The sequence below is a fragment of the Eptatretus burgeri genome, chromosome 12 (genome assembly GCF_056783735.1).
Source record: "Eptatretus burgeri isolate ZD-2024b chromosome 12, Ebu_testis_v1, whole genome shotgun sequence".
Lineage (NCBI taxonomy): Eukaryota > Metazoa > Chordata > Myxini > Myxiniformes > Myxinidae > Eptatretus > Eptatretus burgeri.
In genome coordinates, this window is record NC_140972.1 from 72,876,862 (window position 1) to 72,904,361 (window position 27,500).

The 27,500-nt window shown below is 41.6% G+C and overlaps 1 long non-coding RNA gene across 9 annotated transcripts in view; it reads left to right on the forward strand.

The window, feature by feature from the left end:
• The window catches only part of LOC147015909 (uncharacterized), a 129,940-nt gene that overhangs the window by 8,538 nt on the left and 93,902 nt on the right, over positions 1–27,500 (forward strand). The window contains exons 3-4 of one of the 9 annotated variants that reach the window (XR_015049906.1): positions 19,255–19,340; positions 23,537–27,500. The exon at positions 23,537–27,500 is cut by the window's right edge and continues 758 nt beyond it. The exons of 5 other annotated variants lie outside the window; for them this stretch is intronic. This is a non-coding gene — a long non-coding RNA (uncharacterized LOC147015909). Of the gene's footprint in view, positions 1–9,064; positions 9,899–14,629; positions 16,026–19,254; positions 19,341–23,536 lie in introns of those variants that run through there. 3 more of the 9 variants (XR_015049908.1, XR_015049914.1, XR_015049909.1) reach the window with 3 other exon arrangements.

Genomic DNA, 27,500 nt, shown 5'->3' on the forward strand with positions numbered 1-27,500 from the left:
AAATCCTTCCTTTTCTCCAACAACCTCATCTCAGATCACCAAATTGGCTTCAGACCAAGTTACTCCTAAGATATGCTGCTTCTACTCTCCCAACAATGGATATGGATGGAGGCCCTCAATGTCAGACATGAGATCAGGGCCGTCTCCAGACTTATCTCTTGCATCCTGCTTTACTCTCCAAACTCTCTGCCTTTGGCATCCAAGGCCAACTCCACACACAGCTCACTGACTTCCTCTACTCTCTTAGCCAATGTGTGGCTCTCAACGGAATCCTGTCATCTCCTCTCCCTGTCAAGAAGTGCCCTAAGGCAGTGTTGTGGGCCCAGTCCTATTCCTGATCTTCATCAATGATCTCTTTGACCCTCTGTAAAATCATATTTAGCTATTTGTTCATGACTCCACCCTCTAGCATGACAGCCCTTATCCATCAGACAGGCATGCTGCAGCCTCTTCCCTCTCTTCAAACCTTGAAAAAAAATCACATGCTGGTCAAACAATTGGAATATGTCTTTCAGTCCTCCTCTTGAGGAAGTTCAGTCACTCAAACTCTTGGATCTCACTATCAGCCATGATCTTTCATGGGAAAACCACATTTAATAGTTGGCCTCCAAAACCAGCTGCTGACTGGGCATCCTCCATCATACAAAGTCCTTCCTTAGCACACCTGAACTCCTATCCATCAACAAGGCTTTCATCACCAGCTTGATGGAGTACTGCTCTCCTCGGGCTGGCTCTTCTGTCTCACATCTTGCTCAGATTGACACCTTGGAAACCAAGGCCTTTAAAATTATTTGTATCTCCCTCATTGCAGCTGAGTCTATGAGCCTATCACTTCACCATCAAAGACAGGTCAGTGGTCTCTCTGTCTTCCACTGATTAATTTCTGGTCTTGCATCCTCTGGTCTTTCTGTGCTTTGTGCCCCCACACCACCCCCTCCCCCTCCCAGATTTTTGCAGGGCACACATGGTCCTCAACCTCAACCCTCAACCCTCAACCTCCTTCTGGTGAAACTAATTGAATCCAGAATCAATGCTCACCTCCACTCTTTTGTTCCTCCATTTTTCCGAACTGTGGAATCAACTCCCACATCCTCTTCAATCTCATTCTTCCCTCCAAGTCTTTAAGATAGCTGTTCTCCACCATCTTTGATCATCCCCAATCCAAAACCATGATCTTTTCTACCTTCATTAACCCCCTCCCCTCAATGACACCTCAATCCCTCCTTCCAAATTTCCAGTTTCCCTCCTGAGATTTCCCTTCTGTATTCATCTTGTCCACTCCATGCATCCTCTCGTACCCTCCATCCCCCCCCACACTCATTGTTTGTCCATATCCCTCTGTTTTGGCCTTTGGCTCTGTTGTTGGTGTTCTCTCTCTCTCTCTCTCTCTCTCTCTCTCTCTCTCTCTCTCTCTCTCTCTCTCTCTCTCTCTCTCTCTCTCTCTCTCTCTCTCTCTCTCTCTCTCTCTCTCTCTCTCTCTCTCACCTCGACTACGTATACAAAATACAATTCATTCAATGAACCATTCCAGAACCCATATAAAAACACATGGAAGAAATGCTATGAAGCATCAATTTGATTACACGATGTCATCAAAAAATGCTGAATGGAATCCTCTTGAATCTACACTGGACTTTCATGTGTCATATTTAATGGCAGAATAACCAAATTTTTGGTGACAGAGAATTGCTAATTGCACTGGTAGTGTTGTATTTAAACAAATATATACATATGTGTGTGAGGCCAGAATGTATTTGGCTCCAACAAGTGCCATCTGCTACATAAACATTAGACACATTGTTTTACATCCAGCAATCACAACCAGGAAGCACCATCGATGTTATTAAGCAGTCGATGAAAGTATGAATGTAATTATACAATTCTCTGACTGTGTGATGATGACCATCCTTGTGATGATGACCTCATCATGACGGCGTCAAGCCTGCCAAAAGCCCGAATGGCATCCAGCTGTTCACGTGAGGCAACGTCAAAAGCTGTCACCAAGTATATGAAACGTGAAGCTACCAGGACGGAAGCACAAGGGTTTATACTCGAACCCACAACGAATAGACATTCACAAGCAAATTTAATAAATAGGGGTTAAATGAACATAAATCAAATATTTGTAATAGGAATAAATCAATGCGTGATAATAAAAACGTGAGGTAAACTAAAGCGAATGTTGAGATGCCGCCACATTGACTCAAATACAGACAAGGGGAAAGATTAAAAAAAAATCACCTGGTTTCTCCCTTCTTCAGGCTCATCAGGGCAACATATTGCTGTCCCATCCAACTGGTGACCTTTGAAGCCCTTTTGGTTTATAAACTGGCACTTGATGCCCCACTGACTGTAAGTGGTGAGGCCAGTTGTATTTGGCTCCCACAAGTGACATCTGTGACATGGACACATTGTGTTACATCCACCAATGACAACCAGGAAGCACCATTGATGTTATTAAGCAGTCACGGAAAGTAGTAATGTAATTATGCAATTCTCCTGACATGGATCAACATCGTGATGATAACGTAATCACGACAGCATCATGCCTGCCAAACCCCGAAGGGCATCCAGCAGCGCATGTGAGGAAAAGTCAAACCTTAGTAGGCTTTCCTGGTTGCTTTATGCAGCTTCTTCGGCTGGAAGAGCATGGGAGGAGTCGATATATATGTATTGTGGTGTGCCCATCGGTTAAGTTAATTACCTCGACCCAATTGTCGTGAACGGGGCGGTTAACACGGACCTCGATGGATATCCGAACAATTTCCCTTGGAGGTGAACAGCCAAGATCCTTGGAGATTAAGGCGTGCATGGGACGGGAGGTGGCAAAGCATGTACCAGAGGTGTTCACCAGGATGGAAGCACAAGGGTTTATACTTGAACCCACAATGAATAGACATACACAAGCAAATTTAATAAATAGGGGTTGAATGAACATAAATCAAATATTTATAATGGGAATAAATCAACGCGTGATAATAAAAGCGTGAGGTAAACTAAAGCTAATTTTGAGACGCCGCCACATTGACTCAAATACAGACAAGGGAAAAGATAAAATAAAATAAAATCCCTCCCTTTATCCTGGCACTTAGCTTTGTGTCCAGAGATGATCTTTCAGGAGCTTGGCAATCGAACCGCGTCGATCTCCATTGGAAACCGCACCCAAAATGGTGCCAATCGCTCTCTGAGCGGGAAGCGTACGTGAGGTAATTCGTGCAGGAGTATGCAACACCAGGGCCCAGAAACCAACTTGCAGCTTCTTTTCATGAACGAACTTGCCACACCGTCCTCTCTAAGCACCGGGTCCACTCACAACCACGGCGCACCTTCTTCCTCGAACATGCAACGGGATAACGCTGAGTTATCGCTGAGACGCACTATATATATATATATATATATATATATATATATATATATATATATATATATATATATATATATATATATATATATATATATATATATATATATATATATATATATATATATATATATATATATATATATATATATATATATATATATATATATATATTTTTTTTTTTCAAGGTAGCATCTCAACAATGAAGAATGTGAAGTGTATATAAATAATGAAGATGGTATGGAGAGAGAGAGAAAGAGAGAAAGAGAGAAAGAGAGAAAGAGAGAAAGAGAGAGAGAGAGAGAGAGAGAGAGAGAGAGAGAGAGAGAGAGAGAGAGAGAGAGACAGAGAGAGAGAGAGAGACAGAGAGAGAGACAGAGACAGAGACAGAGAGAGAGAGAGAGAGAGAGAGAGAGAGAGAGAGAGAGAGAGAGAGAGAGAGAGAGAGAGAGAGAGAGAGAGAGATATATATAGGCGTGATGGTAAAGTTTATAAATAAGTAATTCAAAGATGGGCATTGGCAATGGGGATTGTAAAGTGTACCTACAGAAGTAAATAAATAAAAATTGTGAGTTAGTAGTGAAGATGGCAAAGTGTACAAAAAAATTTCAAAGTTGTGTGTTGGTCGTGAAGATGGTAAAGTGTATATAAATGAATAAACAATTTGAGATAGCATGTGGGTATATCTACGGTGATGGAAAAAGTGTGTATAAATGAATGGAAAAATGGAAATAATTCAAGGTGGAATGTTGGTCGTGGAATGATAAAAGGCATCTCGATAAATAAATACTTCAAGGTGGTATTTTCGGTAAAGCGTATATAGATAAATAATGCAAATTTGTGTGTCGGGTGTAGGTGGAATGGAGGTAGTAGAATGCAAAAATGTGGAATGTAGGTAGTATGCAGGTGATAGTATGGAGGTAGGAATGTATCAAGGTGGGATGTCGGAAGTAGGATGCAAGCATATAAAATATTTTACCATTACCATTATATTTACTTGTTCTTTACTTATAGTCTGCTTATAATTGGGAAGCATTATTTATTTATAGTTGGCTTATAAATAAATAATGGTTTCTAAAATCATTTTATAATGTGTTGATAATTAATCATAATCCTGTGTGGTTCTCTCATGTAAAATTATTCAAATAATTATCAGCATTTGTAAATAAAATCGTGATCGCAAAATTATTTGACTTGTTGGGTGCATGTGCCGAATATGAAAGAAATCTGCGCTGTCGTTTACGAGTTGCGCCCCCGAGAGGACGGAAGGATGGACAGCACCCAAATATAAGCCCCCAAATGAGCTTATGCCCGGTTGCAGATTTAAAATACGTTCGAGAATCTATGACCGAGTTCTTAAAAATCACCGTAAAATTGATTAACTCTTCGTTCTCTTAATATTCTGTTGTAATTATTTCATTTGTACTTTCCCTCTGTTTAGCCATAAAAGTATGTACACGACATGGCCAAAAGTATGTGGACACCTACTCGTCTAACATCTCATTCCAAAATCATGGCCATTAACATGGAGTTGGTCCCCCCCATTGCGACCATAACAGCCTCCACTCTTCCAAGAAGGCTTTCCAACTAGATGTTGGAACATTGCTGTGGGGATTTGCTTCCATTCAACCACTCGTGAGGTCGGGCACTGATGTTGGGTGATTAAGTCTGGCTCGCAGTTGGCGTCCCAATTAATTCCAAAGGTGTTCAATGGGGTTGTGGTCAGGGCTTTGTGCAGGCCAGTCAAGTTCTTCCACACCGATCTTGATAAACCATGTCTGTATTGACCTCTCTTTGTGCAAGGGGGGGGGGGGAGGCATTTTGTCATGCTGAAAGAAACAGGAAAAGACCTTCCCCAAAGTGTTGCCGCAAAGTTGGAAGCACAGAATCGTCCAGAATGTCATTGTTTGTTGTAGCATTAATATTCCATTCATTGGAACTAAGGGACCGAGCCTGAACCATAAAAAACAGCCCCAAACCATTATCCTCCTCCAGCAAACTTTACAGTTGGCACGACGCATTCGGGCAGGTAACGTTCTGCTGGCATCCTTCAAACCCAGATTCGTCCTTCTTTCTGCCAGATGCTGAAGCGTGATTCATCACTCCATCGAACGTGTTTCCACTGCTCCAGAGTCTAATGGCGGTGAGCTTTACACCACTCCAGCCAACGCTTTGTTTTGAGCATGGTGATCTTAGGCTGTATGCAGCTGCTCAGCCATGGAAACCCATTTCATGAAGCTCTCCACGAACAATGCTTGTGCTGACGTTGCTTGCAGAGGCAGTTTGGAACTCGGTAGTGATTGTTGCAACCGACGACAGATGATTTTTCAACGCTACGCGCTTCAGCACTCAGCTGTCCTGTTCTGTGAGATTGTGTGGCCTACCACTCCGCGGCTGAGCTGTTGTTGCTCCAAGACATTTCCACTTCACAATAACAACACCTACAGTTGACCAGGACAGCTCGAGCAGGGCAGAAATTTGATGAACTGACTTGTTGGAAAGGTAGCATCCAATGGTGGTGCCATGTTGAAAGTCACTAAGCTCTTCAGTACGGCTCATTCTACTCCCAATGTTTTGTCTATGGAGATCGCACGGCCGTGTGCTTGATTGTATACACCTGTCAGCAATGGGTATGGTTGAAACAGCAGAATACACTAATTAGAAGGGGTGTCCACATACTTTTGGCCATGGAGTGTATTTTGTGCAGCTACTTGTTATTACCCTTGCCAGAGGAGAGGGTATTGCATATGTGTCCATTTGTCTGTTTGTTACTTGCAAAATCGAAGATTTTTCAAATATATTGGTCAGTCGATTTTGTTATTCTGTCTGTCTCTTTGTTTGTCTGTTTATTGCCTACAAGTCACAATTCGAAACCAATCATCATGAAACTTTATTTTATTGAGTTGTAGAGGTAGTCTCAACTGAGAAGCCTATTGATTTTGAGGTCAAAGGTCACCTTTGGTCAAATTTCTAAAATCCTAATTTTTCATCTGATTGACTTGAAATTTGAATAAGATTTGCAGATTGCATCACTGAATTGTGATACCAACTATTTTTGTGGTCAAAAGGTCAAAGGTCAACTCAAGGGCAAACATCTAAAATCATCAATTTTCAACTGAAAAATCGTCAATTTACATCCTATTAAGTTGAAAATTAAGCAGCAATTGCAAACTGCATCACTGAATTTGGAAACCAACTATTTTTGAGGTGAAAAGGTCAAAGGTAACTCATGGTCAAACTTCTAAAATCATTAATTTCAATCTGAAAAATAATCAATTTTCTTCTGATTGACCTGAGCTTTGATTAAGATTGTCAATTTTAATCTTAAAGAAATGGACAATTTGATGTATCCATGGCAACATTTGTAGAGGGGGGGTGGATTTTGCAAGTATTGTGCTCTGCACGATGCCTTTTTCTTGTTTGTTTGGTTGTCCACACATAACATGTAGACCACAATCTTTACAAGTTTATCTTTTTTCAACCGATTATATATATATATATATATATATATATATATATATATATATATATATATATATATATATATATATATATATATCCCCCCCCCCCCGGTTGCATCATTGGTTGGGACGCGGCTCTGCCGCTGATGCAGTGTCCCCCTTACCAGTACACTGGTGCTCATTTTGCCGACCTCGGTAGGATGACAGGCTGAGTCAACCTCCTGGTGTATTTAATTCAGCGGCCAACGGGGCTTGAACTCAGAACTCTAGGATCCCAAGCCGCCACCCTAACCACTAAGCCAACACTAGGCTACGATTACCTCTGTAAAGTATGTACAATGAGAATGTGAGTACGTCTGCAAAATATGTACCATAAACCACACAAACAACACACAAAACATGTGCTGGCGAGTGTTTACAATCTTTAATTGCTCTTTCTAGTTGCAGGTTTGCAGTAAGTAGAAGTACTAATGAGTATCAGCAGTGATTTTGCATGAAAAAATAACAACCCCATTGCCAGCAAATTCCAACTCAGCCTTGGACAATGTCCATTTAGCAGGCTTCTGTTGTATATTTATACACTCGCAGAACTAAAAAAAGATTGATGAATGAGGTGTGTGTGTGTGAACAGAATGTTCAGAGATGAAAGTGTAGGCCTATGTATAAGAGTATTTTTTTGATAATTCCAAGAACCATACCAAATGAGCAAATTAATGTCAAACAAAATTTTCATGACCGGTGGTAGAAATCAAAATGTACAGAAATGATGCAACATCAAATTTATTTGGCCTTCAAAATAAGGTCCTTGTGCTGAGTCACTGCCTGCCATTATACACTGCTGCGAGTACTCTGCACACTTTTTAAAGCATCCTCGATGCAGTTTTAGGTGTTCAAATGTATTACCTCCACTACCGAAGATTACGTTTTCACAACTGTCTCTTTGTTATGTGCAAAATCGAAGATTTTTCAAGTATATTGGTTTGTCGATTTTGTTATTTTCTCTGTCTGTTTTTGTCTGTTTGTCTGTCTGTTTATTGCATGCAGGTCACAATTTTTGAACCGATCTTAGAGTTTGTCATAAGGAAGAAGCATATTGTTTTTTAGTTCAAAAGGTCAAAAGGTTAACACAGGCCAAAAGTCAACAACTTCGGTAGTATTTCTAAAATCCTCAATTTTCATCTGATTGACTTAAAATTTGAAAAGTATTTATCTTTCACGTCACTAAATTCAACCAGCCAATTGTTTTTGAGGTCAACATGGACCAAAAGGTCAACATCGACCCACACTCAACAACTAAGTTGGTATTTCTAAAATCCTCAATCTTCATCCCATTTACTTGAAATTTGAAGAGGATTTATATTTCAAGTCACTGAATTCAACCACCAATTCTTTTTGAGGTCAACATGGACCAAAAGGACAACATAGGGCGACTTTTTGAAATTGTCAATTTTCATCCGATTGACTTGAAATTTGAAGAGGAGTTGCATATTTGGTCATTAAATTCAACCACCTATTATTTTTGAGGTCAAATTTGTTTTATGGATTTTGCAAGTATCGTGCTTTACACGACGTCTTCTTTGTGTTTGTTTCTTTGTCTACGAGCAGGAAAAATCAAAAGGTTAAGTACGGATTTGGAAAATTTGGTGGACAGGTTGGGTGTGTGACATGCATGAATGAATTGATTAGATTTTCGTGAAGATCCGGATCTAGATCCGGCCTATCAGTGGGATACAAAATGTAAACCATTCAGCCTGGCAGAGGTATGCACTCTCCTAAGTGCCATTCTAGTTAATTAATGAATTGTTCAGCTCACCATGGGGTCCATACCGCAAAGCTTCACTCAAGAAATAATAAATATTTCTCTGGTGCCAAATATTTTATGTAGGTTGGTTGTTGTTAGAAAATTAATAACAGCTCTATCCTTCATGTTTGCCATGCAAACCTGTGAAATGCATCCAGCGGTCTTCTTCTGACACAAAAAATTAATAAAGGATAGTGGCTTTGCACCTTTATAACCCCTAAAAATTGTTACCTGGATGGCCACCAACCTAAAACTGCAAGCGAAGGAAGATGGGAACCATACACGCCGGGAGTTCATATCCCGTGGATTGTTGGCTTAAGGCTAAGTTTGGATGATGCGCTAGCCAAGCAGTATTGTGATGCACCTTTGTTCTCGTGCATGTTTAGGCTCATGCAATTAGCTAAACAAAGTGATTACCCTCATTAATTAATCTCCTTCCAGGGATTTTCAATTAATTGAATAAGTCAACACAGGAAAGGTGACAGAAACCAACATGCAAGGATTGGCTGGCTCACAGCGAAGCAAACTCGGGGGACACTTGACAAGACCATCTTGGCCGAACTACACCAAAATGACTCGGCCCATCTGCCTAGGTCTACAACACAATTTTACCCAACTTTACCCTAACACAAGTGGGGAAAGTCCTAAGAACTATGCAAATACATACACGGTACTAAAACCTTTAAATATTGACCCCCCCTCCCCCTCCAGCCATAAACATTGCAATATACTTTATACCCTGTGTAAAATACCCCAAAAAAGTAGTTTGACTTTTGGCAATTGAGAAATGTCTGCCATGGTCGTTCAAAATGTTGTGCACATGACTGAGATGCGGAAGCTGTAGACCCTTGAATTTCCATCCTTTTGATCTTTTTGTAAACAAAATCCCTTTCAACATTTATGCACTTCTTCCATGAGTGTTAAAGTTTCTGTAAACCCTCCAATATTTTTTTTTCCTAGCCCTATAATTATTTATCAACAACAAAAATAGTGTATTCGTCAGACTCAAAGTGTTTTCCTTTCAGATATTTCTTAATATTTGGGAATATAAGTAATGGTGCTCAGTCTGAGTAAATAAATTGGAAGTGGCTGTGCATGTGGAAGTGGCTTTGACTCAAATCACTGTGGAAATTGTGGTGGCTATTTGGGAAGTTTGTCCTGAGTCATGAGAACTCTATATCAATTTTCCACGACATTTGTTTGATACTCTATTAATGTCGAGTCAGCATAACCGAAGAGAAATTCTCCTGTGGTTCTTCAACCACATTCCAGATAATCCACCATAACACCATTTTCATCACCCCAATAAACAGAAGCCATCACCTATTCTGCTGATATTGTTGATGTGAATTTTTTAGGAGTTGGAGATCTGTATATTTACACTGAAGGTACTGCCTTCAACTTATTATTTTAAGCCTGAGTAACAACTAAGACAAAAAGGTTGTAGATTTTCTTGAAAATGATGCATAATTTGCTGTTCAGCATGTATGAGTTGCTGTTGTTGTTTCTGTTTCTAGAATAGGGTAATGAAATGTCATAGCCAGGCTTTCCTACTAACAATATTTATACACACACAACACACACACACACACACACACACACACACACACACACACACACACACACACACACACACACACACACACACACACACACACACACACACACACACACACACACCAGAGGGAAGAAGAGAAAGAACAAAATGCAGACATGATGTATGTATGACATACGACGTATACCATACGTACGTGTGCTACCAATTGCTTAACCCCGCTTTTCGCTTCGTGGGCGCAGAGTAATGAGAGGTACAGAGGGTGGGTGTAGAGAGAGGGGATAGGTAGAGAGAAAAGGAGTCGTGGGGAGTAGTGGGGAAAGGGAGATGACGGAAGGTTGGTGTGGGAGGGAGGTGGAGGGGTGGGGAGAGATTTAAGGATGAGAGACAGACTGACTTGACTTTCACACCGATTTGACTTTCACACCGATTTATTGAAAAGTAACATCAGTTTGTACAGATAAAATCATTGTACATACTTAAATCATTAATAAGAGAAAATATCTTCATTATAAATAAAAGAAGGTCAATGAGCTTGCAAGGAAATCTGCAATTCCATCCAAACAGCATCTCACAATGTCTCCCAAATACCATGTAAAAGGGTAACTTTTTCACCAGAAAAATACAACATAAGGGGCATTTTTTTCTCTCGTGGAAAAGTTGCTCTTTTCTACTGCTCATCCACCATTCCATGCCGCCAACGCAGCTTGCTATTTTTTGCTGGAACGAGCATTCTTCTCTGCTTTCCTAAGACACCAGCTCTGTGTAAACAATTGGAAGTTGTCACAATTACCATAAAGGACAATCTCCAATTGAATACATGCTAAAACAAGACCTTTGAAAAGAAGCAAAGCATCACAATTGGAATCGTGATCAATGTTATCTTTTCTTGATCTGTATATGGAATGTTTTGCATTAGCGAAGAAGAAATTAACGAGATTACAAGAAAGCTTTTGCGATGGAATACATTCAACACCAAATATAAACAAACGATGACAGAATCCATGAGATATTAATAGGAAAATAAAAAAATTGAGAAAATTGTTTACATCGCATAAGCGTGAAAAGGATTCTCATTGAAATGTGCAAAAATACATTTACTGTTTGAATTGTGGGAATTTGCTGTTTGAATTGTGGGAATCAATACTGATTCGGGAATAGACAGACAAATATCAACAACAGTATCAGTGCCCTCCCACCCTGTATTTTTTTCATGATCTTTCCTATTACTCTGTGTAAATCTTGGTCTCTAACCCAAGTTTACCTGATTCCAACCATGGAAGCTAAGGTGCTAGCAGGTCTCCATTTGTGTAGGTTAGGAACCTATGATATCACAAACCTTTTCTATGTCTTGCCTTCACAAATTGTTGAGACAATGTATGGCTTACAGGAAGAGGTTATTTTTGGACACAAAGTTAAAAGAAATGTAACAAAATGAAAAATAAATTGCGAGAGAGGTGGGGGGTACACAATAACCTGGAAAAGAATGAGTTTTTTCTTTGAGAGCTTTAGTGAGGGTAGAAAATATCATGAATATGGATGGGGGATAACCTGAGGTGATGGTGGTGATCAGCCATCCTGAAGCCATGGGGGATGGGGGGGGGGGAAATTGGACAGACAGTGAGCCTGGTGTTTGGGAGTTTCACGAGATGTAGGTAACTGGCAACCCGCATGTTTCCTGCAGAAGCCTGAGTGGGACAGAGCAAGGAAAGAGCAGAGGGTGTAAGTCCATAAAGGAGGTAGTAGAAGATAGAGAGGCAACCGACCTTGCTGTGATGTGAGAGTAACAGGCACAAAGAATCGGCTTCATCACAGAAGATTCTAATGGTTTTGAGGGTCTTGGTTTCCATGACATCAAGAAGTGCAAGGTGTGAGACAGAGGCACCAGTTCAAAGGGGGGAGCAGTGCTCCATCATTCTGTAAATTAAGCCCTTGTAAGCTGATAAAAGTTCAGATATGCCAAAGAAGGTTTTGCATGACGGAGGATGCCCCGTTGGCTCCTTGCTTTGGAGGCCAACATGGATTTATGGTTTGTCCAAGAAATATCATGGCTGATGGTAAGACCAAAACATTTCAGTGAATGAATTTCTTCAAGAGGTTTGTGAAAGAAGTAGATGGGAGGGTTTGCCAGATGGTCCTTTTCGAGAGACAGGGTGGGTGTGTGGGATTTGTCAGGGTTGACGGCATTGACAGATATTTTGGAGAGCAAGGCAGGGTGCCAGACTGTATCACATTCTCAAGATATGTTTCGAGAGACTGCTATGATCACATGTCTAAGCATGAGGGCCTCCACTCATTGTAAGAAGAGCAGATGTACTGCATGTCTCAGGTGGTTTTACAGTGTCTGAACCCAAACTGATGGTCTAAAATCAGGCGGTTGGAGAAAAGGAAGGATTTCATGTTACCTGCTGTGGTGGATTACATGACTTTGCTAAGAATTGGAGATCAGCTAATAGGCCTGCAGTTAAGAGGATGCATTTTTGCACAATGTTTGTGTATTTCAATGATGTTGGCTGGTTTCAGAGTAGATGGAAGGTGACCCACAACAAATGGTAGGGTGAACAGTATAGAAAAGATGTGCAAGAGCAGCAGAGAATATTCAGACAGATTTTTTTTTGGTGCAAAATTGGTTATGACGAGTGGTTCTTGAGAAAAAAAAACTCAGCAATTGTAAGCCTTTACCAAGTTATGTACACACAGAGCTTAAGTATTCCCAAAATACTTTGGTAGAAGTCGAAGAGGGAAGTGAAATCAGCTTTATTGAGGTTTATGAGGAGCACAATTCGAACATATTGTTACTCAGCCTACCTGGAGCAGGTAAAAAGTGAAAGGACATCAAGGTAGGTTTTCAGCATACAGCAACCTCTGTGTAGATTGCAAATTGAAGGCCTTGATGGGCAGCAATATCAGTCATGACTTCCACCCTTCCAGATGACAGCAGTACAGTACAGCATGCCAAAGCCAATGAAAACCTCTCTCTCTCTCTCTCTCTCTCTCTCTCTCTCTCTCTCTCTCTCTCTCTCTCTCTCTCTCTCTCTCTCTCTCTCTCTCTCTCTCTCTCTCTCTCTCTCTCTCTCTCTCTCTCTCTTTGTCTTTTATGGAAGCGCAAACCACTTGACCGAGAGCTACCACATTTGGCACAGTAACCTCCAATGGGATGAAGAATGGGAACACAGAGTTGGTCAGCCTGTCTGTTTGGCTGCTTGTTTGTCTGTCATTTACGCAAGTGCAAACCATTTGATCAAGAGCTACGAAGAAAGGAGTGTGAAGTGCATGGGATCTGCAACAACACTGCAGTTGACTGTACCTGCAACACGAACAAGTGTTCAATTTGGCGCAATTCCAGATTTTGGTGCATTTTTTCCCTGAAAATCGGTCCCGTCATTTTCTGCCACATCAGGTCCCGTCATGTGCGTAATGGTTGTTACAGGAGGTTAATCTGGCAATGTTTTTTTTGCAATTTTCAAAAATCCCAACAACTTTATCCTGCCACCAAAGAAACGGGAAAGTTTGGGCAGATCTACATCAGCAGCCAAAAAAACAGAAGCCCGGAAGCAGGAAAGCTCACAAGAAAGATAATCACGCCTTGAAGCTGACCGTGAACGACATGCAACAGCCAAAGCAACAGAAACATTGCAAGAAAGACAATCTCCTCAGAAAATGCCTTTTGTCTTAAACTTTTTTTATTTAAACTGGGGAAATAATGTGAAATTTATCCCAGGCAATGCCGGGTACCTCAGCGATTGTATGTATATATGTATATATATATATATATATATATATATATATATATATATATATATATATATATATATATATATATGTATGTATAGTTTGGTTCTGTAAAACCACATGCCTCAAAGGCAATGATACACACCATACATTGATCCCAAGGCAGGTATTTCATTAGTATTTGTATAGTGAGTTCTCCCCTCATGTTGTGTTGATCTTCTTTCGGCTGCTCCCGTTAGAGGTCGCCACAGCGGATGATCCATTATGATCCGCATACTGATTTGGCACAGGTTTTACGCCGGATGCCCTTCCTGACGCAACCCTGGTCACCTCTTATGACACAGGGATAAGGATTGGGTTTGGCCATGATTCCGGGGTGCCCTACACCCTTGAGTCCTCCTCTCATGTCTAGTGGATAAATTGGATGAACTGCGTTACTGGGTACTCTCATAGCTTGGCCTTTTTTCATCCTCTGTATCATCCCTCAATATCTAACCTTTTCCCCTCTATCAAACGGACAAGCCATGTAAGCGCGCGTGTCATGCATGTAAAGAAATGTTACGCTATGAACACCATGGCACGTTCCTGCTGCGAGCGCTCCCTGCCTACAATACATCACTCCTTCACGATTACGCGCCATTATCCATACGAATGTGCATGCCAGTTTAGCTCACTCCCCGAACCTCACCATCTTCACCACTACCGCCTTCCACACACAGGAAAAATACTCCCATGGCCATTCACACTCCTACCTTGCTGCAATTTGCCGTTCTACTTCAAACGCCACGTGGCGCTGGCCATTACCCTGGGTGCCATGTGGCGAACAACTGCTCTACAGGCATCGCAATTACCAACACATTTCACAGAGAACATACCCACGTGAGTGTCCTGCTCTATGACCATCATAACTGCCCTCACCCAGTCATTAAACAATGATGAAACCTCAAGGGACGAGGAGGGGATGTGGGAAAGACGATTTGAGGAATTGATACAGGGTTCAAACGTGCATTGCGGCTCATGGAGGGGCCCATGGGTAGTGGGAGAAGTCTGCTACAATTATACATTGGAATAACGATCAGCGCACATTCAGGACCCGGGTGCGTGTTCGGGGACCACGGCCCTGTGTAAAGTGAGGAGCTCTGAGCCGTGCCAAGGTTGGCAAACTACTGAGCCAGTTTCCGGTCCCGGAGCCTGACGGGGCATGGCTCAGGCTGCTGTGGCCCAATAGAGGAGTGTCATTTGGGCCACAGCCCGTTGCTATCAGGTCCTCGCCCTGCCCTTTGCCTAGGGCTCATGAAAGGAACAGAGTGGAGCCGTTTCTCTCTTTCCTTTTTTGCCTCAACTCCTTTCACCTCTCCTCTGTCTTCACTCGGACTCTCTTTCACTTCACCACATCTTTCACTCTGGATGTCAGCCTGCTCGCGGGTACGAGTACGTCTCACCTCCCTTACCATTGTCAGCCGCTGCTGTTGCTGCCATCAAACCACGGAGCCAGAAGGGGTTGCCAAGCAGGCAATTCATAAACGGATCAGCGCAGAGCACAAGGTTCCGCGAGTCATCGTGATAGAGCAGGAAGGAGGGAATAGCATGCAACTACCATGAGGTAGGAATGCTCAGGTGGAGCATCCCACAAAGGTACAACATTCACATTTACAGACATTGACACGGTTAGGATAAGGACTTTCCTCCTTATGCATCTGGTTCTACCATCTCTCTGTCCCCCCAAATATCCCATCCACTGTGGAGGCATAAGCCCGATTGTTCTTTTGCGGGCTGGAAGGAAGGAACAAATATACAGACATGCATTCACATTTTCCTCTCCCATGACACTACGCCCCGAACATTGCAATATATCACATCTCCCACTCCCACACTTTAGACATCAATATGCCTCCCACCTACTTCTCCCTAAGCGTTCTGGGTCGCGTTGGTCAACCAACCAGCCCAGGTATTTAGAGGACACTTACTCTCACCTATTCTTTCTCTCTGCACTATCTAATTTTCCGTGTGTGTGTGTGTGTGTGTGTGTGTGTGTGTGTGTGTGTGTGTGTGTGTGTGTGTGTGTGTGTGTGTGGTGGCACCTGTCCTAGCATAAATTAAGACTGTAGAAGGGATAAGGGATAACTCAGCTGTGTGTTTGCTTTGTAAGATTGCTTGTCTTTTGCTGCACCCCATAAATTCCTTGCTTTCCCCGCTGTACATACCAATAAATCCCATCCATTGTGCCACATTACTTTTCTCACTTTTGTTGAATAAATGTGCTATTTAGAAATGTTCCTAGCTCATTTTTGTATTTTCTCTCATTGGTTCAGCATGGCCCACACCCTAGCTTAGCAAGGACGTTATTCCCTTGTTATTATCTGTTTCGTAGCCCGTGCCTACTTGGCAGTTCTGCTTGGCTGCATCTGATCTGGTAGGTGATCTGGTTAAAGCAAGTATGTACCGAGGGCATGTTCCCCGGTAATGAGATTACGTGACCCTGAGGTAAACTGTTTTAGACGGAGGACCCTGAGTCAGGCGGTTGAATTATGGGCGTTTGCGTTTGATTAGCGACCCGCTGCATCACGAAGTTATTCAGGTGCGACGTCCTGCCAATCCCGTGAGTCCAGTGAGTAACCAGAGGAAGTCCATCCTCATGGTCTCCCCGCCACGCCGGGTCCACAACAATATACATACGAGGTGTGTTCAACAAGTATCCAACCTTAATTTTTAGTGCGTAAACAAATGAAGCTAGGGAGGTGTGGTTTGGTGCACGTATGTAGGCGATCCTAATTCGTATGAGTGAATATTTTCCCGCCTGCAGAAGCTGTCAGTCGCCGACAGACCGCCGATGAGTGAGGAAGTGTAAGTGAGCGCCATTGGATTTTCGTTTTTGACAAAATGACGGAAAAACTTGAACAACGCTACTGCATCAAATTTTGTGTAAAGCTTGGCGATTCCCAAGTGGAAACGATGCGCAAGATTCAACAGGCCTTCGGGAATGAAGCAATGGGCACCACACAGACAAAAGAGTGGTACAACCGCTTCAAAGATGGTCGCACATCAGTGGAATGTGAACACATTCTGGTAGGCCCTCAACATCCCGAAATGAGATAGTCATTGACCAAGTGAGGACCCAGCTGATGTAGGATCGTCGAATCACGATCAGATAACTTGCAGACGAGGCGGGCGTCAGCATTGGATCCGTTCATTCCATTGTGACTGAGGATTTGGGCTTAAGGAGAATCTCAGCGAAGTTCGTGCCAAAGCTGCTAATGATCGAGCAGAAGCAACTCTGTTTGGAGATCACAGAGGACATGCTGGAGACTGTGAACAGCGATCCCAACTTCTTCAACACAGTGATCACTGGCGATGAGACCACAGTGATCCGTCAATTTGTCAAAAACGAAAATCCGACGGCGCTCACTTACACTTCCTCACTCATCGGCGGTCTGTCGGCGACTGACAGCTTCTGCAGTCGGGAAAATATTCATGCATACGAATTAGGATCACCTAGATACGTGCACCAAACCAAGCCTCCCTAGCTTCATTTGTTTACACACGAAAAATTAAGGTTGGATACTTTTTGAACACACCTCGTATATATCTATATATATATATATATATATATATATATATATATATATATATATATATATATATATATATATATATATATATATATATATATATATATGTATGTGTGTATGTAAACATATATATATATATATATATATATATATATATATATATATATGTATGTGTGTATGTAAACATATATATATATATATATATATATATATATATATATATATATATATATATATATATATATATATATATATATATATATATATATATATATATATATATATATATATATATATATATATATATATATATATATATATATATATATATATATATATATATATATATATATATATATATATATATATATATATATATATATGCCGTCAGGAAGGGCATCCGGCGTAAAACATGTGCCAAATCACAATGCGGATCATACGGATGATCCGCTGCGGCGACCCCTAACGGGGGCAGCCGAAAGAAGAAGAAGATATATATATATATATATATATATATATATATATATATATATATATATATATATATATAGATATGTGTGTGTGTGTGTGTGTGTGTGTGTGTGTGTGTGTGTGTGTGTGTGTATGCACGGCTGCATGTTTGAAGTTCAAACTCCAAACTCGGGGTAAAATACAACTCTGTGTGGGGGGTAACATGGGCTATGAGTCCGCAGCCTAACGTGGGGGTGGGGGGGGGGCGTAAATTCTCAATGTAAATGTGTACCGTGTTTCGCCACCTGGTGGTGGTGGCAGAGAGCATTACAATTTCTAAAATTCCTTTGGCTACAAAGTGTTACTTATTCATGTTTCTCTTCCCATGCAACTCCAGATAAATCTGCGAGTGTAACGTAAAAATCACGGTTGCAAATGTACATCCAAAGATGCTGAACTCCTTCAATTTTCCAAACCAAATTTTGATAGGCAATGATCCTGTGGTTAAAGGAAAAATTATCAAAGGAGTATAAAAGTGAAGGCACAGCATCCTGCTTTCAATCACTACAGTCACATGTTTTCCATCCAAAATCTCCTTTGGCATCTTGTTAAGGAAGCATGTTCGGCGTTAGCCCATTCAGGCAAGAGTCCATCAAATAACTCAGCACAGCTTATTCCTTTCCTGGGACTGCTTCTTCTTCCACCTCTAATTTTGCAGCACATGGCTTTGAGTGGCACGATTTTCTGTGGGCAAACCTGCGCCACTAATGCAACGCCCTCTGTAGGTTAGGGCAGGAATTTGGATTTTGTTCATGGTGCTGGCGACAACTCGCCCACTCTTTCGCGAAGGACACCATGGAATCTTTAACGTCGACCAACTAATGCCGGCAGATGGGACGCCCAGTTTAACGTCAATCCAAGGAACGGCACACACATTGATGAATCACCCAGCCTGTGAAACACTGGGATTTCAGTTTGGAGCTGTGTCGGGATTCAAACCCAGGCGAGACTGCTCAGAGGTGAGTGTGGTGGTGCTGCTGATAATAGGCTACGTATGCATCAAATTAGTTCTCCTACTCACAGTCTATACACACCATTAGTACAAATAAGTTGAATATCCTGTTGCAGAGCTATGTACAATTATCTTTGTTAAACTTGGTGTCAAACCAAAGTGAAAGAGGCAATTGCATAAGGGTTCTCTGGCTATCACAATGACGGCCTTGTTTGTACAGCAGAGGTTAACTATGCTATTGCATTTTGCAACCTCACTATATAGCATCATGTGCACATTAACCTGTCAATGCTTGTGTATTTCTGTTTAACAGATTTACAACCAACATTGCCAATCGAATTACAAAACGCTTGAAGACAGCGTGGAGATTGTGTTGTATATCTGAACAATTTTGCTCAGGTTTGTGAAATTTCCTCCATTGTCAATGCCAACTATAATTTTATCATCCAAATTCTGTCAGCATTTGTGAAATGAGAGACATCTTTCGGCAACTACCAAATTAAATGGCATTTCATCACTTCGGTGATTGAAATGAGGATTCCGTAACAAATGCACCGTAACTCGATTTTCATCCAAGGCATTCGATACAGTGCATGTGTACAGCAAATTTCACTTACCAGGGGGATACTAGACCATGTGTAAATTATTATGGCATATCCAGGTGGTGGGTTTGTAAAAATAATCTGTTGTGTAATAGGCTGCAGCCAAGTCGTCTGACTTGACTTTCAATGCCTCCAAGTTAAAGTAAAGATAGACGAGTGATATGAATTGCACAAGCATGCGATGTTTTACTGCTGGTTAGATGAGCAAAGACGTTTCATTTCAGTGTTGCACAAAAAACATGTGCGAAAATGGTTGCACAAACAACGTCTGCAACAAAGCATCCTTTCACTCTGCGACACGAGGTGGTTTGGCAGCTGTGTTTTTATGTGCAAGTGTCACTGCTTCAAGTGCATATTCATAGTTCAATCATTTCCTCGGGACTTGGAGTTTGGGTGGTTGTGGACTTCGGGCAATTACTTTTACATTGTTTACAGTGGTTAGAACAATGTCCCAGGGTAGGCTGGGGAAAGCTTGTACATCTGTTCAGCATCATGATGGAAATCGGTTTGTTTGGAAGTCAATCTTTATATGTATAATGGGCTAATGCGGTCTGTCTTTCTGTCTGCCCCACCCTGAAACACAGAAATACTCATCTGGGATCAAAAAAAATCAACAAAGTAAAAGTTGCTTCAAGTTAATCCAAGCCTCTGGGAAAATTCAAAACTTTTCATTTGGACCAAAAAAAAATACTGAAACCGGGTGGTGAAAAGGCAACAGACCGCTACCTCGATCACTCCCGAAAACATTTTATTTTCCTTCCTGTTAAGAAATATATAACCTCCCATTTTGAACTCCTTCAAACAGAACAAGAATAAAAGGCTTAATTTTTTTAAATATCGTGGTATTTTTTAATTGCTGATAATATGAACGTGACACAGAAATTTCTGAGACCTGCTCATTACCTTGAAGCTGAGAGTTAAAATCCTTAATACTGCTGCCTTCTGCTGAATTTGATACCACAACTACAGTGTCCTAGCTTGTGTCTCCGCAACAAACCGACGCAACCTTTTTCAAGCAGAGCACAAAAGGGGAACACAGTAGAGAAGGGAGGGTGGTGGGGAAATACCAACAGCATGTTTGAAGGAAGAAATGGAGACAAACAATGGATTTGGGGAGGAATTCTCTAGTTTCATCTATCGGTTCCACTTCAACATAATGTGGTCTATTTTGGGTGCACGATTGTCCCCTGTAAGAGACTAGACTTGGCTCCATATATTCCTCATCGGACTCAGTAGGTATGGTGGGGCATGAGGATATTGCTCTCCCACTTTGCTATCGGTTCCTTCTGGCCGGGGCTTTGGGGACCAAACAAGTCTGGAGAGGAAACCCACTGAAGGGTAGGAGTAAATTCCAATGCAGTACCCGCACCCGTCCATTTCCCAGCTCAGGCTTTACTTTTGGCACACTAGGCTATCTTGGCCCATTTGCATCACGACTATGTGAACTTGGTTCTCCCAAAAGGAACGCAATTTTCCCGGTCCACCTCTTGGAGTCAGATTTCTCACCAGTACCCTGTCACATGGCAGTATCGTTGAACTCCTGACTGTCTGATCATACTGGCTCTTTGACCGTTCTGCCACTTTATTGGCATTTTGTTGGGCAATTGCATACTCTTGTGTGCATGACTTCCATTTGTGAACATATGTTGCATGATGGCTTTCTGGGTTATCTGCACCAAATCTGAAAATTAAATCAAGTGGCAACTTTGGTACATGCCCAAACAGGAGGTAGTAGGGTGAAAATCCTGTTGAGACATGTCTTGTGCAGTTGTACGCATGGACAACTTTGTTGAGGTGGTCGTTCCAATTTGATTTTTCTTTTTCTGACATGGTCTTCAGCATACCTAACAAGGTTCTTTTAAAACGTTTGGCTTTACCATTTCCCTGCAGATGGAATGGTGCTGTGCGTCTTCTTGAGATATCCGTATTCCTTTCCAGTTGATGGAAAAGCCTGTTCTCGAACTCTTTCCCCTGATCATGATGAATCCACTGTGGAAAACTGAAACACTGAAAGTAGTCGTTGAAAAGTTTCTCTGCTGCGGTCTTAGCCGACTTGTTTGGGGTGGCATACACTTGTGCAAATCTGGTGAAATGGTCTACAATGACTAAAAATATATTCATAACCACCCTTACTCCACTTAAGATGGAGAAAGTCCATAGATATTACCTCCAACGGCGAAGTTGTTCGAATGGTTTGAAGAGGAGCTTTCACCGATACATGAGGTTTCTTCTGACTGACACAGTCAGAGTCTTTGGTAACATAGTGTTCCATGTCTTGAACCATATGTGGCCAGAAAAAACCTTTGGTGAACCAAATGCACCACTCTGTCAACACCAAAGTGTCCCATCTCGGCATGATTCTGCTGCAGAGCAAACTTCCGGAATCATTTGGGTAAAATAAGTTGTTCACGGACCTTCTTGTCAGACAGAACAGTACGCCTGTACAGCACCCTATCCTTCAATATCAGTTTCTCAAACTCTCGCCATCGACCCCACCAGCGATTTTGCCTACACTTCTGCCTATACGGGTTTTTGAATAGCATTATAGATCGCTGATACTTCTGGATCTCTACACTGAGCCTGTTTGAATTCCTCTTTCCTGAACGGCTGTACTGGTGATTGAAACATTTCCTGCAGAAGACTCTTCGGATTGGCTCTGAGCACTGTCAGATAAACCACATCCTCACTTTCCTGTGCCGTCATGACTGTTGCCATCGCACCCATTAGTTGGGGGGGGGGGGATCAGGAAATCTTTTCAGTACAGCTGTTGACATATTTTTCAATGTCGAGTGACATCCTAGATAACCCATCAGCATCTCAATTAAATGAACCTAGTTTGTAGAATACAGTATCTTGAAATTCAAGTCTGCAAGCTCACTCACCGATGGCAGGTGGCATCCAACTTGGCACTGGTCAGCATGGGGATTGTTAGGGGATTGTTGTCAGTGAATACTCTAAATGATGGGGCGTAGAACAAATAGTCCCTGAAGTGTTCCGTGATCACCCATATGAGGGTGTGACCAGTCAAATTATCTGAAAGGAATTATCACCTCCACTCCCCTTGGTTGTTGAGGATGTTGTTGAGATGTCATAAATTATTATCTTTACATGTTTCCATGATGATTTATGTCTGTTTATGAGTTAAAACCAACTAAAATATGATTACAACACCGTGCGCACATTAATATACACACACGGGACTACACTTACCTGGCACCATAACCAACCCAAATTCGGTTCCCATCTCAGATGAATAACTTTATTTTCCCAAAATCTTTTCCTTCCGGTATCTGCAGGGAATCTGAACATTTTGAAACCCTTCTCTGATAGATTTGTGCATCCAATGGCATAGCATCCTATCATTTTAAAAACATTAATAAAATATCAACTTTTGTGTACTCAATTAACGATATATGGATACAAAATGGCACCCATGACTCACATAACCAGAAATTTCTGGGACGTGCCATATCGTTACTCCTAATACTGTAAACAGGGACTAACTCGACCCCACTTGTCCCGATCTCCACTGCCTTCCCTCCTCCCTGACTCCACTCCACTCTGCCCCACTCCACACTTTCCTCCTCCTCCTCCTCCTCAATCCTCTCCATCCTCCTCCTCAATCCTCTCCATCATTAAAAGTAAATGCTTCTCAAAATTAATTTTCCAAAGGAAACAAAGTCAATGTTTTTCAAAAATCAACTTCCAACACTCAGTTTGACCCTCAGCCTGCTTGTGCAAATACGCTGCTCCACTTCCTCATGCACTCAACTCCTTTGACTCCTTCACTTGATCCTGCTTAACCCCTTTGCTCGATTCCCACACTCTATCCCTGACTCCCACGCTCAATCCCAGACACCCATGCTCAATCAGTGACTTTTGATCATCTTGACCATCTCAATCCTGACCACAACCATCACAAATTTGACATTGACCTCAGCGGTGAAAACCATCTACTCCTAAAAAAAGGTTGTTGTTTATCGATGTTTGTAGGACACACCAGAACGGATCTCCATGGAGCAGAACACGATCAGAGAGGTCAGCATGCAGACACCAGCGGTGAAGCACGAGATCAGCTCCAGTGGCGTGGAGACCCTGAGGCGAAGTGGGAAATCAGATCTAGCAATTATCTCTGGCTTCACACAGATGGCAGACCCTTGTGGAGAGGCGAGCGATCAGCTCCAGCAGCATGTGGCCAGTGGACTCTTGTGGAGAAGCGATCAGCTCTAATGGTGTGAGGACGGTGGACTCTTGTGGAGAGACGATCAGCTCTGGCAGCGTGTGGTTGGCGGACCCTTGTGGAGAGGTGATCACTCGAATGATGTGTGGAGGACCCTTTTGTGGAGAGGAAATCGGCTCCAATGGCATGCAGAGAACCCTTTTGTGGAGAGGCGATTGGCTCCAATGGCATGCAGATGGCGGACCCTTGTGGAGAAGCAAATTATCAGCTCTGGCAGCATGTGGTCGGTGTGCTCTTGTTGAGAGGCGATCAGCTCTAATGTTGTGCGGATGGTGGACTCTTGTGGAGAGTCGAATTATGAGCTCCGTTGATGTGCAGACCCACGTGGAGAGGCCCTAGAGGCCCAGTAAGTTGAGATTTTACTTTCTCAACAACGCTGTAATCTCTCCTCTCTCACGCTCTCTGTCCCGAGGGTGTGGGGGTGGTGGAAACTAGAAAAGGGGTGGAAAATGCAAAAAATCTTTCCATCAAATGTCAACTGAATGTGGTTGTTCCTTCAACTTGCACTTGAACTTGCTTTGTTAACGTTAAATATCCTATCATATTTTTGAAGAAGAGAAAGCAATGACCAAATACCCTGCTAAATTGTGCTTCCTGGTTCACTCAAAATATTTCAAGCAATGATTATAATGTGAAATTGCATGACATTATGTAGGAGCACATTTGACCCATTGTTTGTCTGACACACTCTGAGTTTACTATTGCACAAGTGAATATCCACACAGTACAGGGTTTTTACCGCTTCAGTTACCTCAACTGAACGATCCAAAATACTTCAAAAGTTCGACTCTAATCAGACTTTGTATTGTAATGGGTTGAGTGTCTTCACTGAATTTTAGAGGTTGGGAGTTTGAACCCTGGCTGAGTCACACCAAAGACTTTAAAAAGTGGTATGTGCTGCTTCCTTGCTTGAGACTCAGCTTTTCAAAGGAGAGAGCATGGACAAACAGCCACATGTTGTTGGCAATACTAGTGCAGGCTTTGATTGGCCAAATGTTCTCTTCCTGTGTCAAAGTTTCTTGTAATGGCATTCTTCTTCTTCTTAATATTATTATTATTATAATTATTATTATTATTATTATCTATATATTACTGAAACTCTCATCTTGTATATACATGTGTGTGTATGTATGTATGTATGTATGTTCCCTTAATACAGCCAAAACGGTACACGATAGCACAAAATTTTTCAGCCCACCTTACTCACCATTTTCCTGTGGTGTGCAGTATCAAGTTTCGTTCTAATCGGGCAACGAAAAAATTATTAAAAAATCAATTCCCGATTCAGTCAAGTACTCTTCGGGAGAATTTGATCAATGCAAACAACCTCAGCGGTATAGTTCACTGGAGCCATTTTTTTTTCTTGAAATTATTTATTTTTAAATCTCAAACATTTAGTATAGACAAAGAACGATTTATTTTTAAGCATAAAATAAACATCGCCATTTGATCTAACACTTCCGTGTTCATTAATAAATAAAACTGTGTTTAGAAGATTATGCACAATAATTTTTTGACTTTCTTTTCTTGGTTTTTTTTTCACATTGACACACAATATCAAGTTTCGTTCAAATTGGGCAATGAAAAAATTATTGAAAAATCAATTCCCAATTCGTCAAGTACTGTTCTGGAGAATTTGATCAATGCAAACAACCTTTGCGGTATAGTTCGCTGGAGCTATCTTTTTTTTTCTTGAAATGATTTTTTTCATCAACCGCTGTCACAACGGGAACCCGACGGGTTCACGGGTCGTCTAGTTATTATTATTATTATTATTATTATTATTATCATTATTATTATTAGTCATTGAAATGGGATATGTTATGTCTGTTCAGGTGTTGGCTTGAGAAAATTACGTCATGTCGAATGTTTTATTCTTTAACAAACGTCAGCATCTTGAGAGGTGAGTCAAAATTTGCTAATGCGTTACATTGCCTTCATGGAATTCGGTACGTTATAATTTTGCCTCTTTTTTGGATACCTTTGCCCAGTGTCGAATATTCTATTCCCACTACGTAGTTACATATCGTAGGACATGTCCGTAATAAAGTGCGCGGCATCAAAATTCATCGTTTGTCTGATTTTACATATCTTGTTCCGAAAAACGTTGATTCCGATGCACTAGTTTTGTGACGTCTGCGTAGAATGCTTTTGCATACCCCTAATAGCCGGACTCGCATACATACGTCTATTGGAATATTAATCGCCTTTCCCCCGGAGAACATGCTCAGAATCCTTTGTTCTGCAACACGTTTCGACGGAAAGATTGACGAATTGCTCGTACGGAGCGATGCTTCCTCGGTTCACGTGCGTAATATGTGTCCGTAAAAGTTTCACGGGGGAGCATAAATGATGATAAGCTTTACTATTTAGCTGCATTGCAATAAAGATATCAATTATATGTATTACATCGTAATTGTAGTATACCGATCTGCATGAATCGCCTCTATTGATGGCCGATCGTGCAAAACAATTTCCAATGAAACTGATGATGCAGGTCTGTCAATTTCTTACGCACGTGAAAGTGGTCTGCGGGTCACGTGAACAAGGTACAACAGAAGTGATGACGCTATAGACGTGTGCCTAGTGGCACTGCACAAACAACACGTCATTGTTTTCCGATGAAGAAGCCCGTAATGGCCGTGATATCTCTGCTATTATGTGAAAACGGCATTTTATCCCCTCATATTTCAGTCAAACCTGACGCACGTTAACCCCACTTTTTTGGCAAACATTCTATATTTTCTTCGTTTTCCAGTGACTGGAAGCGTTTATAAGGAGTGAAACCCAAAAATGTGGTATCAAATGATTCCAGAAGTGACGAATTGAGTGAAATTATTTGAATATGATTTTTCTGACCGGCTGTCACGCTTTTGTAACGCATTAGTGAATTTCGACTAAGGTATGACATTGATAATCAGTGGACTTTCAAAAATCATTTCAGGGAACCTCTGTAATGAATTGAGCTTGAATTTTGGAAATTAAAATTATCCCCCTGTTCAATAATAAAACCTAAAGGCCGAGAGGCATCTATTTCATACCATCTTGGACGTCTTCCCTTGGTGTTACGAGTATGAATGCCTCATGAAAACCATTCGGGATCACTAGAGAGTGACAAATTGTTGGTTGCAGTCCATACATGCTCTAACTTGAAGGTGCATGAGCTTAGTCTGTGAGTGACACACCAGCAATAATGGAAGTCCACAGAAATCTAAAACGGGTTATAGATGGAAATCTGTGAAACCATGATGAAGTCGTATTTGTGCCATTTACGTGGATCAACTTACGTGTGTGTGTGTGTGTGTGTGTGTGTGTGTGTGTGTGTGTGCGTGCGTGCGTGCGTGCATGCGTGCGCGCGTGCGTGTCTCGCTTTTTTCCTCCTTTTTCCTTCTCTTCTCCTCTTTCTCTCCCCTTTCTCACTTTCTCCAAAATCATTATAGAATCAAGGAAGAATGAAGTAATACCTTAAAGGGCAAAAAGACAATGTACTGACAGCGTGTCATTGGAGTGGATGTAACAAGGAAGGTAATGAACAAACAGGCAAAAGAGAAAAAAAAGAGAGGAGGAAACCCAGTAACCTGCAAGTAAGAGGGTGGGGTTCAGATAAAGATACTGGGGTATAAAGGATTGCCAGTAGGGATATGGAATGGCATGAGATGGTGGTGTACCGCTAACATGAAGGTCTGGTGGGATAAGTTTCTTTGAATAACTTCAGCA